General features: G+C 47.0%; 1 protein-coding gene across 3 annotated transcripts in view; it reads right to left on the reverse strand.

Moving 5' to 3' along the window:
- MICU2 (mitochondrial calcium uptake 2) overlaps positions 1-13,108 on the reverse strand; it is a 256,675-nt gene that overhangs the window by 85,051 nt on the left and 158,516 nt on the right. The window lies entirely within an intron of this gene.

Below are 13,108 nucleotides of genomic sequence, written 5' to 3' on the forward strand. Positions count from 1 at the left end.
GATCAAAAATTGTTTGGGGGAAAAAAAAATCATGATTTCTCCCCCAAATCTCCTGTTATTTTGGGGTCTTACACAACATTTTTGAACTTTTGGGGTTGGCAATACTGCCCCACTCTCCCTCTCCTGTCCCTCTGAACTTTCCTGACACTATTTTCTTCAGAAAACAGCTCTCCTCCCTTTATACACTTTCCCTTATGTATCATTTTGTCCTGTCTCTCTATATTATTACCATAGTTAACAACTCTCCCTGGTTCCTTCTGAATCTCTAAAAACTGCCCCATCTCAATCTTCTCAAACCTTAACGGGGGGAGGGATAGCTCTGGTTTGAGCATTGGCCTGCTAAACCCAGGCTTGTGAGTTCAATCCTTGAGGGGGCCACTTAGGGATTTGGGGCAAAAATCTGTCTGGGGATTGGTCCTGCTTTGAGCTGGGGGTTGGACTAGATCACCTCCTGAGGTCCCTTCCACCCCTGATAGTCTATGATTCTATGAAATTCTTTTCTTGACAATGACAGAGATTAACTATCTCTAACCCCACCTCTAACTTTTCCATTCTCAATTAAGTGCTGAAATGGTTTTGGACTTGCCTGCTAGTTTCTTTTCCATGAGGTAGGAATGCTGTGCAACCTAATAAATGAGTTGTCCTCCTCCTGGGTGGCTATGGAGGCACCTTTAGGCTAAGTGGACTACAGGAAGTCCCACCCTTACAAATGATTTCACCTGGAAGAATTCTTCCACAGATGATAATAGCAATAGTACTGTGCTTTATAAATTTGTAAAACACCTTCCACTAATGGATGTCATTGTGCTTTATAAACATTAAACCTCACAAAAATGATTTTCACTTTACAAATGGGGAAACTGGAGTAGAGAGAGGTTAGTTGAGAAACCCATGATCATGCAAAATGTCATTTGAAAAATCTAGGATAGAATTCTTCCCTCCTGACTCTTATGCCTGTGATTTAGCATTAGGCCATATATATACTACGTAAACCAGAGGTGTCAAACGTATGGTGGCCTGCCAACTTCCCACAAATCTTTGGGCTTGTGTGAATGACACTGTAGTTTGCACTATGAGGGTGTGATTTGTAGTGTGCACCAGTGTGTTGTATTCTAATTCCCCTGTGTAGACCGTTCTAGCATGCATTGATCTAGTCTTGTTTCAAATCAATGTGCACTAAGGAAAATGTAGTGTGCACCAGCAGGGTCCACATGAGGTAGTTAGAGCACTCTACAAAAAACACCCCTAAAGTCCAGACTCTGGTACAGCAATCCAGAAAAACCTTGTGTACAAGTGTAGAACCACTTGCTCACGTTTAAGAGGTACTGGAGAGGCATAAGTCTGGTGGAAGTTGGAATGTGTCCTGACAAGGTAAAATGGCACTGAAGACAGCTTACCCCCCCAGCTGCCCAGGTAGATATCCCAGCTTGGCAAGTCAAAGAAAAGGAAACTCTAAATAATTCAAAGGGTGAATGTAAGTAATTACCAATATGGCTTATCTTTATCTATTTCTATTTCAAGAAATTTGCTGACTGTGACCTGCACCAAGTGACGGGCTATCAGATTAGGCATAGGAAATGAGTTTGACATCCCTGAAACAAACTCACAGGAAAAGATGAAGTAAGGGGACTGGCCTGTTGAGTTGCAGCCCTTAAACTGTTGGTCTTTCCTACTCTCAGAGCCTGAATTCTATTCCCATCTAGTTAGATGGTGCAGCTCTAAGAGCTTCTTTCTACCACTAAGACTAATCCATGTACGACAGCCATTAGATAATCTTTTCCCAGTATCTTAGAAAATGAATGACTCTTGAGAACCGAAGAAGAAAGGAGATGAGATTTTCAAAGCACACAGACACCCCGCCCCCTTTGTCCTTTACAGTACAGACTCTGGTAAAAGGAAAACGTCTAGAGCTAAACCGAAAAAGAGGACTAAAAAATATGTGCACTCCCTTATCTAGAGGGCAGTTCCTCCCAAATGGAAGAAGAATTGTGTTTTTCCAAATTTAAAACTTCTGATAAAGAAATCTGAAACAGGCATTTTTGACCTTCGACTCTATGGTTGCAAAAGTGATTAACTCTCTGGAGTCTAAACTTGCTAAGCGCCATAAGAAATATTCTACTAAATCAGCAAAGAAAAGGTAGTAGCTATTTTAGTTGATGAAAGAGTGGAATAGACAATTTGGTAGTGGAAGAACCCCAAAAAGGGCTGCTGATTGAACAGGCAGGTCCCGTTGAGTTAATAGTTCTAAAAGCATAAAATCGCATTATGTCCAAATTCCCACCAATAATTGTTCCTTTTCCTTTCTCATTTAACTCTGTGCAGCCTTCAGCACTTGTCAACCACTCCATTCTTGTGGTCTGCACCTCCACAACTATACATGCTTTTCTGTTTCCCAGTTGCCACATTCACCTTCTTCTGCAAATCCAACTGCTTATTCTCAAAGCAATCTTGAGAGAAAAGAAAAGTGCGACTTCCTGTGCACAGAGAAATCTCTTCTAGGGAGCATCATTGACTAAAATTCTAGCTTTTTATTTTCTACTTTTCCCATCTTATCTCTACCTATATACAGAGTTGTCAGATCTAAATACCAACTGTACATATGTTTCAGTACCTTAAATGATTACACCTTATCTAAACCCTCTTCTTACCTTGACCACAAATCTAAGACTTCAGCAAAACGTTTTCCAGTTAAATATAAAAAATATATATATTTCTTTTGGGCAAAATGAGCATCCTTAAGCATGACTGTTCTATTTCCCTCCATGACTTAGGGTATGTCTACACTGCCCACGTTACAGTGCGGCTACAGCAGCGCTGCCATGGCTGCGCTGTGACGTAGGCAGTGTAGTCACGCTTTATCGCCAGGGTAGAGCTCTCCCGGCGATAAAAAATAACCACCCTGAACGAGGTGTTGTAGCGCTCCCAGCGATAAAGCACTGTCTATGCTGGCGCTTTTCAGTGCTAAAACTTTTGTCGCTCAGGGGTGTGTTTTTTCAAACTCCTGAACAACTAAAATTTTAGTGCTGAAAGTGGCAGTGTAGACACAGCCTTAGATCTCATATGCATTAGAAAACTTGCACCAGTATAACTACCATCAGTTTAGTTAAGTTACTGCATGAAATCAGTAAGGGCAATTTAAACCAGTTCAAATGTGCATATACATTATGGGTTTACAACAGTGTAAATAGACTGATGTTACTTAGGCCTTGGCTACACTTGAGAGTTACAGCACTATAAAGCCACCAACAGTGCTGTAACTCACTCCCCGTCCACACTGGCAAGGCACATACAGCTCTGTATCTCCGTGGCTACAGTGCTGCTTGTACTCCACCTCCCCGAGAGGAATAAAGAGTATAGCGCTGCTGCTGCAGCGCTGCGCCACCAGTGTAAACAGGGAATAATCTTAGTACGCTGTGACTGACCTCTGGAAGCTTCCAATAATCCTTTAAGTGACGGTTCTGCTCTTTGTTTTGTTGTGATGCCTCTCTTTGTTTTGTTGTGAACTCCGGGCTCTGGAGCTGCTTATCAAAAAAACAAACACAGCTCCTGTTTTCTGTGAATGAGCAGAGGCAGGGGGCTCCCTTTGGAATGCCCACAGCTAGTGTTTGCTTGAAGAGAGGGGGAGGGAGGGGGCTCGAGGAGAGAAGCAGCGTGGTGGGCGGGAGGGGGGGGCTGTTTCGGAGCGGCTGCTTATCTGGTCTGTGAGAAAAAAACAGCTGCTGTTTGCTTTCAGTGAGTGAGAGAGGGGTGGGGGAGGGGGTCGGAACTTGCAAGGCAGGGTGCTGACACAGTGTCGGCTCCAAAAATCCACTTACTCTCTCCCCCACGCTCCCTGTCACACTACACTCCACCCCACCCCACCCCTTTTGAAAAGCACGTTGCAGCCACTTGAACGCTGGGATAGCTGCCCATAATGCACCGCTCCCAATGTTGCTGCAGATCCTGCAGATGTGGCCACGACAGTGTGCTGGTAGCTGTCAGTGTGGACAGACTGCAGCTCTTTCCCTACTCAGCTGTACGAAGACAGCTTTAACTCCCAGCGCTGTACAGCTGCAAGCGTAGCCATACCCTTACACTGGCTCAAGTTTTCTAATATAGGATTTAGCCTTTCCATTTCCTTTTGTGGACCATAGCCCAATATCATTCTTGGACCTGAATGCTTCACTCCCATCGTCTCCTATCACTGCAAATATACTTACAAGTAACTTTGCAACTTTGCTTTTATTTACCACTCACTCAATTCTTCCAAGCAGCAGCAGCACAATTTACATGATTCTTTTCAGTTTCACTGTTGCTCAGAGTTCTGAATAGCGACAGTGAAACTGAATAATCTTGTTAGTTTCACTCCGCTATTTTATGAAAAAACTAATGAGAAGAGTAGATGCACCACAGTAAAGTCCTTTATATACAGACTCAGGAAGATACCGCTGTGTAAGAGTTACAAACAGAAATTATCTTTTCAAAAATAAGTGCTTTAGAAAATTAATTTTTTCAAAATGAAAGCTAAAATTCCATAGAAATTTGTCATCTTGGAACCCCATCCCCACTTTCCAGGGAAAAAGTTTCCTATTCACCTCTGGATATAATATGGATTTTTCAAGCCCTGTCTTACTTTTGCTCTGCACTATTTATTTTTTCAAACTTTAGTTGCAAGAGGTAAGTCGTTTATGATAGTTTTGATGAAAAATGTACAAAATATATGAGAATCTGAAACAGTGAGCTCTTCAGACCTACTGTACATAGAAGAAATCTCCATCTTGCAAGGATAAAGCTAGTTGTACTACATATTTTAATACCAAGGCAAGTCAATCAGTTTATAATTGGTTCTAATTATCACTTTGACAAGCTGTAACATTGTTACCTGCAATCAAGTAGCACTAAGAAAGGTGAGAAATTCTTTCCTACCATTGGAGACAAAGAAAAAAGAAACAAAAATCATTTCAACTAAAAATCGCACGTTATCAGTAAAACCATAGTCAAACACATCACCACAAATGGGAACTGATTTTTGAAAGGTAAAAATTGATTCATATAATCTAATGATCGCTATAAGCAGTGATTAAAAAACCTGATTTCATTATAGTAAAAAAAATCTTACTGGATATGTATTATTTAAAAAAGCAATAATTCCTACAGAATGTAATACCTTTCAAATGTGTTATAAAATGGTGCAGATTAGTTTAAGGGAGCTGTAAAAATATAGACAATTATTTATAATATACTGCTATGCATGTAACAATAAGTTAGCCAATGAACAGCAGTAAGAGGTAAAGAGAAAGATGTTATGTTAAATGCAAGATTGTGAAACCATTCTAAAACAATACGTTGTCTACACCACACTAAGTCGACCTAAGCTAAGTAGACTCTAGCTATGTTATTCACGTAGCTGGAGTAGCATAACTTAGGTCAACTTACTGCAGTAGCGTAGACATAGCCTTAATTTAATCAACACCAGTTGTAATACTCCTAAGAAGTAGGGAAAAAGAATGGTCAGTGTGGATCTGCAGAGGCCATATGTTTAGAATGTTCCAGTTACTGGCTGCTAAGTAACCGTCTTCTTTCTTCCTTACAAGTTTGCCTCTGCAGGTCCCCATTACACAGTTAATTATATAGCAGTAGCAACCCCAATAAGCAGGAGAGGAAATGAATAAAAGACCACTCTCTTGAAATGTGTATGTAATTTGGCTTCAGAGCCATAAAAATGTGAAAGATATTCCAAGCAGCAGTCTCACAAATCTTAGAAACTGATACATTATGGAGATAAATTATGGAAGTGGCTATTCTAGTAGAACAATAAAGTATTTTTTGTGTTCCTTGAATAGAAATTCACTGCTTCATCAGACTTAGAACCACTGTTTTTTTTTCTGGTATTAATCTCTGAGGCAGGTAAGAAGTTTCTGTTTTGTTTTTGTCCAGTGCAGTAGTCTCCCATCACCAACCTCTACAGGCCACTTAGTGAATTGCACGGATGATGCTTCCCAAGCTATACTGCCAAAGCTAAGAAGAAGAAGAAAAAAAGTTACAGGAACAGATTAGATCTTCAAACATTAGGTTTCACATTTTCCCCTAAGAAAGTGTATGTGAAACAAAAGCAGATTTGTCATCTCTCTGACTAGAAAACCAGAAGAGAAAAATCAGTTGCCGTCTCAGCGCAGCCAGACATTCAGAAGTTGTCAAACACACTGAGTCAAAGCAGGTCCTGATGGGAAAGCAAATTCCCATTCAGAGAAGACAAAATTATTAATTTTAGTGTTCTCTGTTATGCCAATCTGCTCTTCAAGCTTGGAACTATTTGGAAGCAGCAAACAATAAAAAAAGAGCACTTGGGAAGGAAAAGTGAAAAAGATGTCTGTCAGTTCTGTAACATACAAGCAACTGAAAGGTGATTTGGTAAGGACTTGTAGCACTTCTCTAAGGGCTCAATTTTTCCACAGGTAACCAGATCAAGTTTCTCATGGAATACTGCATCAGAAAATGGAAGCTAGATGGATGAAGCAAGTAGGCTAAAACTGGGAGAAATAGGACACATGGTGGAGCGTAAAGTTACTTTTTCAAGAAACTATAGCTTTATGAAAACCATCTGTTAGGAAGTCAGGAATGCCTTGTGTGTTCAGCCTCAAGGACTTGTCTTTCTCCTTGTCCAGCATGAATACCAGCTCCTCCAAATGGTTGGTAGAAGATTTTCTGAATTTCTAAGGGAAATTAATCAGTACCCGGGCCTGACCATGTTCCACATTCAAGTTCCATGCACCACGCCTCAAATGTTATTGATCCAGGTAGATCCTGGTGAACTGAGGTGCCAAGAGATTGGAAGCATCCAGGAAGGACATGCTGACAAGCCAAGGACACTGGCTTAGTATAGTGTGATTAGGACTGCTGAAGCTCTACGCTGGCTAATCATTCCAGCTATTCTGGATCTGATGAGAAAGGCATTTTCCCCTCAGCCAGTGGAAAGATAGGATGTCTGTGCTCACTAACTGTGGCTGCCAACAACAGAAGCAGAATCAGTTATCTTTCTGTTGGATTGGGTTGCAAACAGATGAGCTTGCACACAGAACCACCTCAGTGCAATCTGATCAAAAAGTTCTGTTAGCTCAGGGGTGGGTAAACTTTTTGGCCTGAGGGCCACATCGGGGTTGCACAACTGTTTGGAGGGCCAGGTAGGGAAGGCTGTGCCTCCCCAAACAGCCTGGCCCCCACCCCCTGACTGCCCCCCTGAGAACCCTCAACCCATCCAACCCCCCCTGCTCCTTGTCCCCTGACCGCCCTGCCGACTCCTATCCACATCCCTGCCCCTTCACAGGCCCCCAGAGACTCCCACTCCCAACCGTCCCTGTTCCCCATCCCCTGACCGTGGGGCCTGCATGGCGGCATGGCTGCAGGGGAGGTGTTGGGGACTAGGCTCCCTGGCCGGGAGCTCAGGGGCTGGGTAGGACGGTCCCGCAGGCCGGATGTGGCCCGTGGGCCATAGTTTGCCCATGTCTGGTTTAGCTTCTATTCTCCCGTATCCAGTTTGCAATGGCAAAGTCAGTAAGCCTGACTGTTGGCCTTGCCGAAAATGTATGTGGCTCTAAAAAACTGACCCATGTGTTCCAAGTACAGAAGAATCTTTCTGACCTCTCTGTTCAAGCTTTTGCTTTTGTTCTGCCTTGTCAGTTGAGATAAGCCATAGTGGTTCTGCTTTTGCACTCCAAGTGACTGGCTATGATTCTTGGAGGGACTCTCAGGAAGCAACATTGCCTGCACCTCAACAAGGCTGATGGTCTTCCCGGGAAATCAACACTTGTCCGCCCCTGAGGTCCCATTTGAGCTCCCCCAACCCAACAGGCTTGCACTGGTCATAGGTCAGACTGCTGGAGATCTAATCACATTTGGATTTTACCTTGGGTCTAAATCAATGGCTCTCAAACTTTTGTACTGGTGACCTTTTTCTCAAAGCAAGCCTCTGAGTGCGACACCCCCTTATAAATTAAAAACACTTTTAAATATGTTTAACACCATTATAAATGCTGGAGGCGAAATGGAGTTTAGGGTGGAGGCTGATAGCTCGCGACCCCCCTTGTAATAATCTCGCGACCCCCTGAGGTGTCCCAACCCCCAGTTTGAGAACCCCTGGTCTAAATGGATGTAGATATTTGGTGTGTCTAGCTTCAGCCTTTCAAAGAACAATTAAAAAAAATTAGAATGCTACATTTCCAATCAAAACACATGGAGGAAATAAAAACCTGTTCTACATACTATAAGCATTCAAAAGTGGTTAAAACCAGTTTGATTACTAGTATAACTTTCACAAAAAAATGCAACTCTGGGCTAAGACCAAGCATGGAAGATTCCAGCCCAAAGGAATCAAGAACAACCAAAAATAGTCTAAATGGTGTGCTATGTTGTACAAAATATTCATTACAAATTAGAGAAATATTTACAGAGAGACAGGAATGATCTGAAGAATTCTTGAGACTTGTTCATATGCAAAAAGAAGAAAAGTAACTTCTATTTCTAATCTTATAAATATCATGGTAGTATGTCACAAAACTGGAAGAGTTGGCTAAAGAAGGAACTGCTGTAAATTTCTGAAATTCTAAGGCAGCCCATGTTTATACAACAAGCAGATTCTTGTTATTAATAACCAGATATTTCCATTACTTGTATTACAAGTATTCTGTACATGTACAATATATATTCATTCATTTCAAAGAATCCATTTTCTATTCAAATGCCATTAAACAACAAATAACTTTCACACTGAAGTAACTAAATCCTTCAAGATGTGTGTTGTGAAAGATTAGTTGTTAAGCAAGAGGCAAACAATCTGAAGTCTGAGTGGTTTCATTGTTCACACTGTTTTTGTTCCAAAAGTTTTGCTTTTAAAATGTGATTTTATTCAATCAAGAAGTTACATTATTGGCAACTGCTGCATTCCAGAAAGCTGCATAGTTAAGAACTGTACTTTTCACTCATCATTCCCTGACAAATAATTGTCCTTAATCAACATAAGTGTCTTGTTTAAGAAAGGTAAGAATTTTGATTCTGCATGAGTCTTTAGCAAAACTCAGCAGAACCATGAAAGCAAAAAAGAAAACAAAAAAGGCGGTTACTCACCGTAGTAACTGGTGTTCTTCGAGATGTGTTGCTCCTATCCATTCCATTTAGGTGTGCGCGCCGCGCGTGCACGGCTCTTTGGAACATTTTTACCCTAGCAACTCCGGTGGGCCGGCTGGGCGCCCCCTGGAGTGGCGCCGCTATGGCGCTGGATATATACCCCAGCCGGCCCGCCCGCTCCTCAGTTCCTTCTTGCCGGCTATTCCGACAGTGGGGAAGGAGGGCGGGTCTGGAATGGATAGGAGCAACACATCTCGAAGAACACCAGTTACTACGGTGAGTAACCGCCTTTTCTTCTTTGAGTGATTGCTCCTATGCATTCCATTTAGGTGATTCCCAAGCCTTACCTAGGTGGTGGAGTCGGAATGAGACGTGGCGGAGTGTAAAACCGCGGAGCTGAAGGCTGCGTCGTCCTGAGACTGCTGCACCAACGCGTAGTGGGAAGTGAAGGTGTGGACTGAAGACCAGGTGGCCGCCCTACAGATGTCCTGGATGGGAACATGGGCCAGGAAGGCGGCCGACGAGGCGTGCGCCCTCGTCGAGTGTGCGGTGAGGCGGCACGGGGGGACGCGAGCAAGCTCGTAGCACGCTCGTATGCAGGATGTCACCCAGGAAGAAATCCGCTGTGAGGAAACCGGCTCGCCTTTCATGCGGTCGGCAATTGCCACAAAGAGCTGGGCAGAACGCCGGAAGGGCTTTGTCCGGCTGATGTAAAAAGCGAGGGCCCTGCGGACGTCCAGAGTGTGGAGCTGCTGCTCACGAGGTGAGGCGTGCGGCTTCGGAAAGAAGACCGGGAGGAAGATCTCCTGATTGAGATGGAAGGCCGACACCACCTTGGGGAGGAAGGCCGGATGTGGTCGAAGCTGCACTTTGTCCCCGTGGAAGACGGTGTATGGGGGACCTGCCGTCAGGGCGCGGAGCTCCGAGACTCGTCTGGCAGATGTGATCGCCATGAGGAAGGCCATTTTCCAGGTAAGATGGAGGAGAGAGCACGTGGCCAGGGGTTCGAAGGGTGGCCCATCTGGGCGAGAACCAGGTTCAGGTCCCAAGTCGGAGCAGGCAGACGCACCTGAGGGTAGAGACGGTCTAACCCCTTAAGGAAGCGGGCTACCATTGGGTTGGAGAAGACAGAGCGACCTCCTATAGCGGGCCAGAAGGCTGACAGAGCCGCCAGGTGCACCTTCAGGGACGAGATCGCGAGGCCTTGACCTTTCAGGTACCAGAGGTAATCGAGGACGGTCTGGATGGGGGCCGAGAATGGGTTAAGACTTCGCTGGTCGCACCATAGCGCAAAGCGTTTCCTCTTCGCGAGGTAGGCAGAGCGCGTCGAGGGCTTCCTGCTTTCCAGCAGAACTTGCTGCACCGCCGCCGAACATCCTCTCTCTGCGTCGGTCAACCACTCAGGAACCAAGCTGTAAGATGCAGCGACTGCAGGTTCGGGTGACAAAGCCTGCCGAGGTCCTGAGTGATGAGGTCCGGCCATAGCGGGAGGGGAATGGGTTCCCGAACCGACAGCTCGAGCAGCATGGTATACCAATGCTGTCTCGGCCAGGCCGGAGCGACGAGAATTACGCGGGCCCTGTCCCTCCGAAGCTTGAGTAACACTCGGTGGACGAGCGGAAACGGGGGGAACGCGTAGAGGAGGGACTCCGTCCATGGCAGGAGAAACGCATCTGAGAGGGAGCCTGGAGCTTGGCCCTGGAAGGAGCAAAACCTGTGGCACTTCCTGTTGGCCCGGGAGGCGAAGAGGTCTATCTGGGGAAACCCCCACCTCTGGAAGATTGTGTAAGCCACATCTGGGCGAAGGGACCACTCGTGGGAGGCAAAGGACCTGCTCAGACGGTCGGCCAACGTGTTCTGCACTCCTGGTAGAAAAAACGCTTCGAGGCGAATCGAGTGGGTTACGCAAAGATCCCAGAGGAGCATCGCCTCCTTGCAAAGCAGGGAGGATCGAGCTCCGCCCTGCTTGTTGACATAGAACATGGCTGTGGTGTTGTCCGTGTTCACCGCTACACAGCGGTCCTGAAGGTGGGTCTGAAAGGCGAGACACGCCAGACGGATCGCCCTCAGCTCCCAGACGTTGATATGGAGGGAGAGTTCCTGGGCTGACCAAAGACCTTGGGTGTGCAGGTCTCCTATGTGAGCCCCCCAACCCAGCTCCGACGCGTCTGTGGTCAGGGTGATCGACGGGCGAGGAGGGCGGAACGGAACCCCTGCACAGACTGTCTCCGGATCCAGCCACCATGTGAGCGACTGGAGAGCGGGACTCGGCACCACCACCACCATATCCAGTGGGTCGCGCTAAGGGCGGTACACCGATGCCAGCCACATTTGGAACGGGCGAAGCCGCAGCCTTGTGTGCGCTGCCACAAACGTACACGCTGCCATGTGACCTAGGAGACGTAGGCAGCACCGCACTATTGTCGTTGGAAAGGCCTGCAGTGTCTGTATCAGGGAGGCCAACGTCTCGTGCCGAGCCCGAGGGAGGCAGGCTCTGGCCAGATTGGTGTCGAGGACGGCTCCTATGAATTCCACTCTTTGTGTCGGAACTAAGTGGGACTTGTCGGCGTTGACAAGGAGGCCGAGAGACCGGAACAGATGCAGTATCTCGGACACCTGAGCCGCTACCAGCTCTTGGGTACGGCCACGAATCAGCCAGTCGTCGAGGTATGGATACACGTGAATTCGACGACGACGGAGGGCCGCGGCCACGACCGCCATGCATTTGGTGAATACCCGCGGTGCGGTGGAGAGGCCGAAGGGTAACACCGCAAACGGGTAGTGGGCCTCGTTGATCATGAAGCGCAGGTAGCGTCTGTGGGGGCGGTAAATTGCCACATGAAAGTAAGCATCCTTCATGTCGAGGGCGGCAAACCAGTCTCCCGGATCCAAGGAAGGGATGATGGTCCCCAAGGTTACCATCCGAAACTTGAGCTTGCAGAGGTACTTGTTCAGCTCCCGGAGGTCTAAGATGGGACGAAGACCTCCTTTCGCCTTGGGGATGAGAAAATATCTGGAGTAGAATCCCCTGCCCCGCCTGCAGGGAGGCACCTCCTCGATGGCACCCACGCTCAACAGAGACTGGACCTCCTGTAAGAGGACTTGCTCGTGAGAGGGGTCCCTGAAGAGGGACGGGGAAGGTGGGTGGGAGGGAGGGGGCGAAATAAACTGTAGGCGGTAGCCGTGCTGGATGGTGTTGAGCACCCAGCTGTCCGATGTTACAGAACACCACGCCTGGAGGAAGCGGGAAAGGCGGCTTGAAAACAAAGGGGATGGATCCTGGGGGGAGAGTGGTGCGCCGTCCCCGGGCGTCCCATCAAAAGGTCGACTTGGGACCTTGAGGAGCCTTGGACGAGCCTTGGGACTGGTTATGCCGCCTGCCCGATGGTCTGCGGCGGAATGGGGCCCTGCGATTATTAAATGGCCGAGACCTGGCCTGCGGCCGATAGGGCTGTTGCCGGAACGGACGCCTCTGAGTGGCCGGTGTATGCATTCCCAAAGTGCGGATTGCCACTCGTCCGTCCTTCAGGGTCTGAATTCTTGTGTCAGTTTTCTCCGAGAACAGGCCCTGCATTTCAAAGGGGAGGTCCTGGAGGGTGTATTGTACCTCCGGCGGCAAAGTGGACGACTGCAGCCACGCAATGCGTCGCATGGTAACACCAGACGCCACAGTTCTGGCCCCCGAGTCCGCTGAGTCGACCGCTGCTTTAATCAAGGTCCTGGAGGCCAGCTTGCCCTCTTCTAGGAGTGCCGAGAATTCTCGGCGGGAGTCCTGCGGGGTCAGCTCCGCGAATTTTCCCAGGCATCCCAAGATGTTAAATGTATACCGGGATAGCAGGGCCATTTGATTTGCGATGCGGAGTTGGAGGCCGCCCGCCGAGTAAATCTTGTGCCCCAACAAGTCCATGCGCCTGGACTCCTTTGACTTCGGCGCAGCGGCAGGCTGTCCGTTACGCTCCCGGTCGTTCACGGACTGGACTACCAAAGAGTCCGGAGTCGGGTGCACATA

This window comes from Mauremys reevesii, linkage group 1 (genome assembly GCF_016161935.1).
Source record: "Mauremys reevesii isolate NIE-2019 linkage group 1, ASM1616193v1, whole genome shotgun sequence".
Lineage (NCBI taxonomy): Eukaryota > Metazoa > Chordata > Testudines > Geoemydidae > Mauremys > Mauremys reevesii.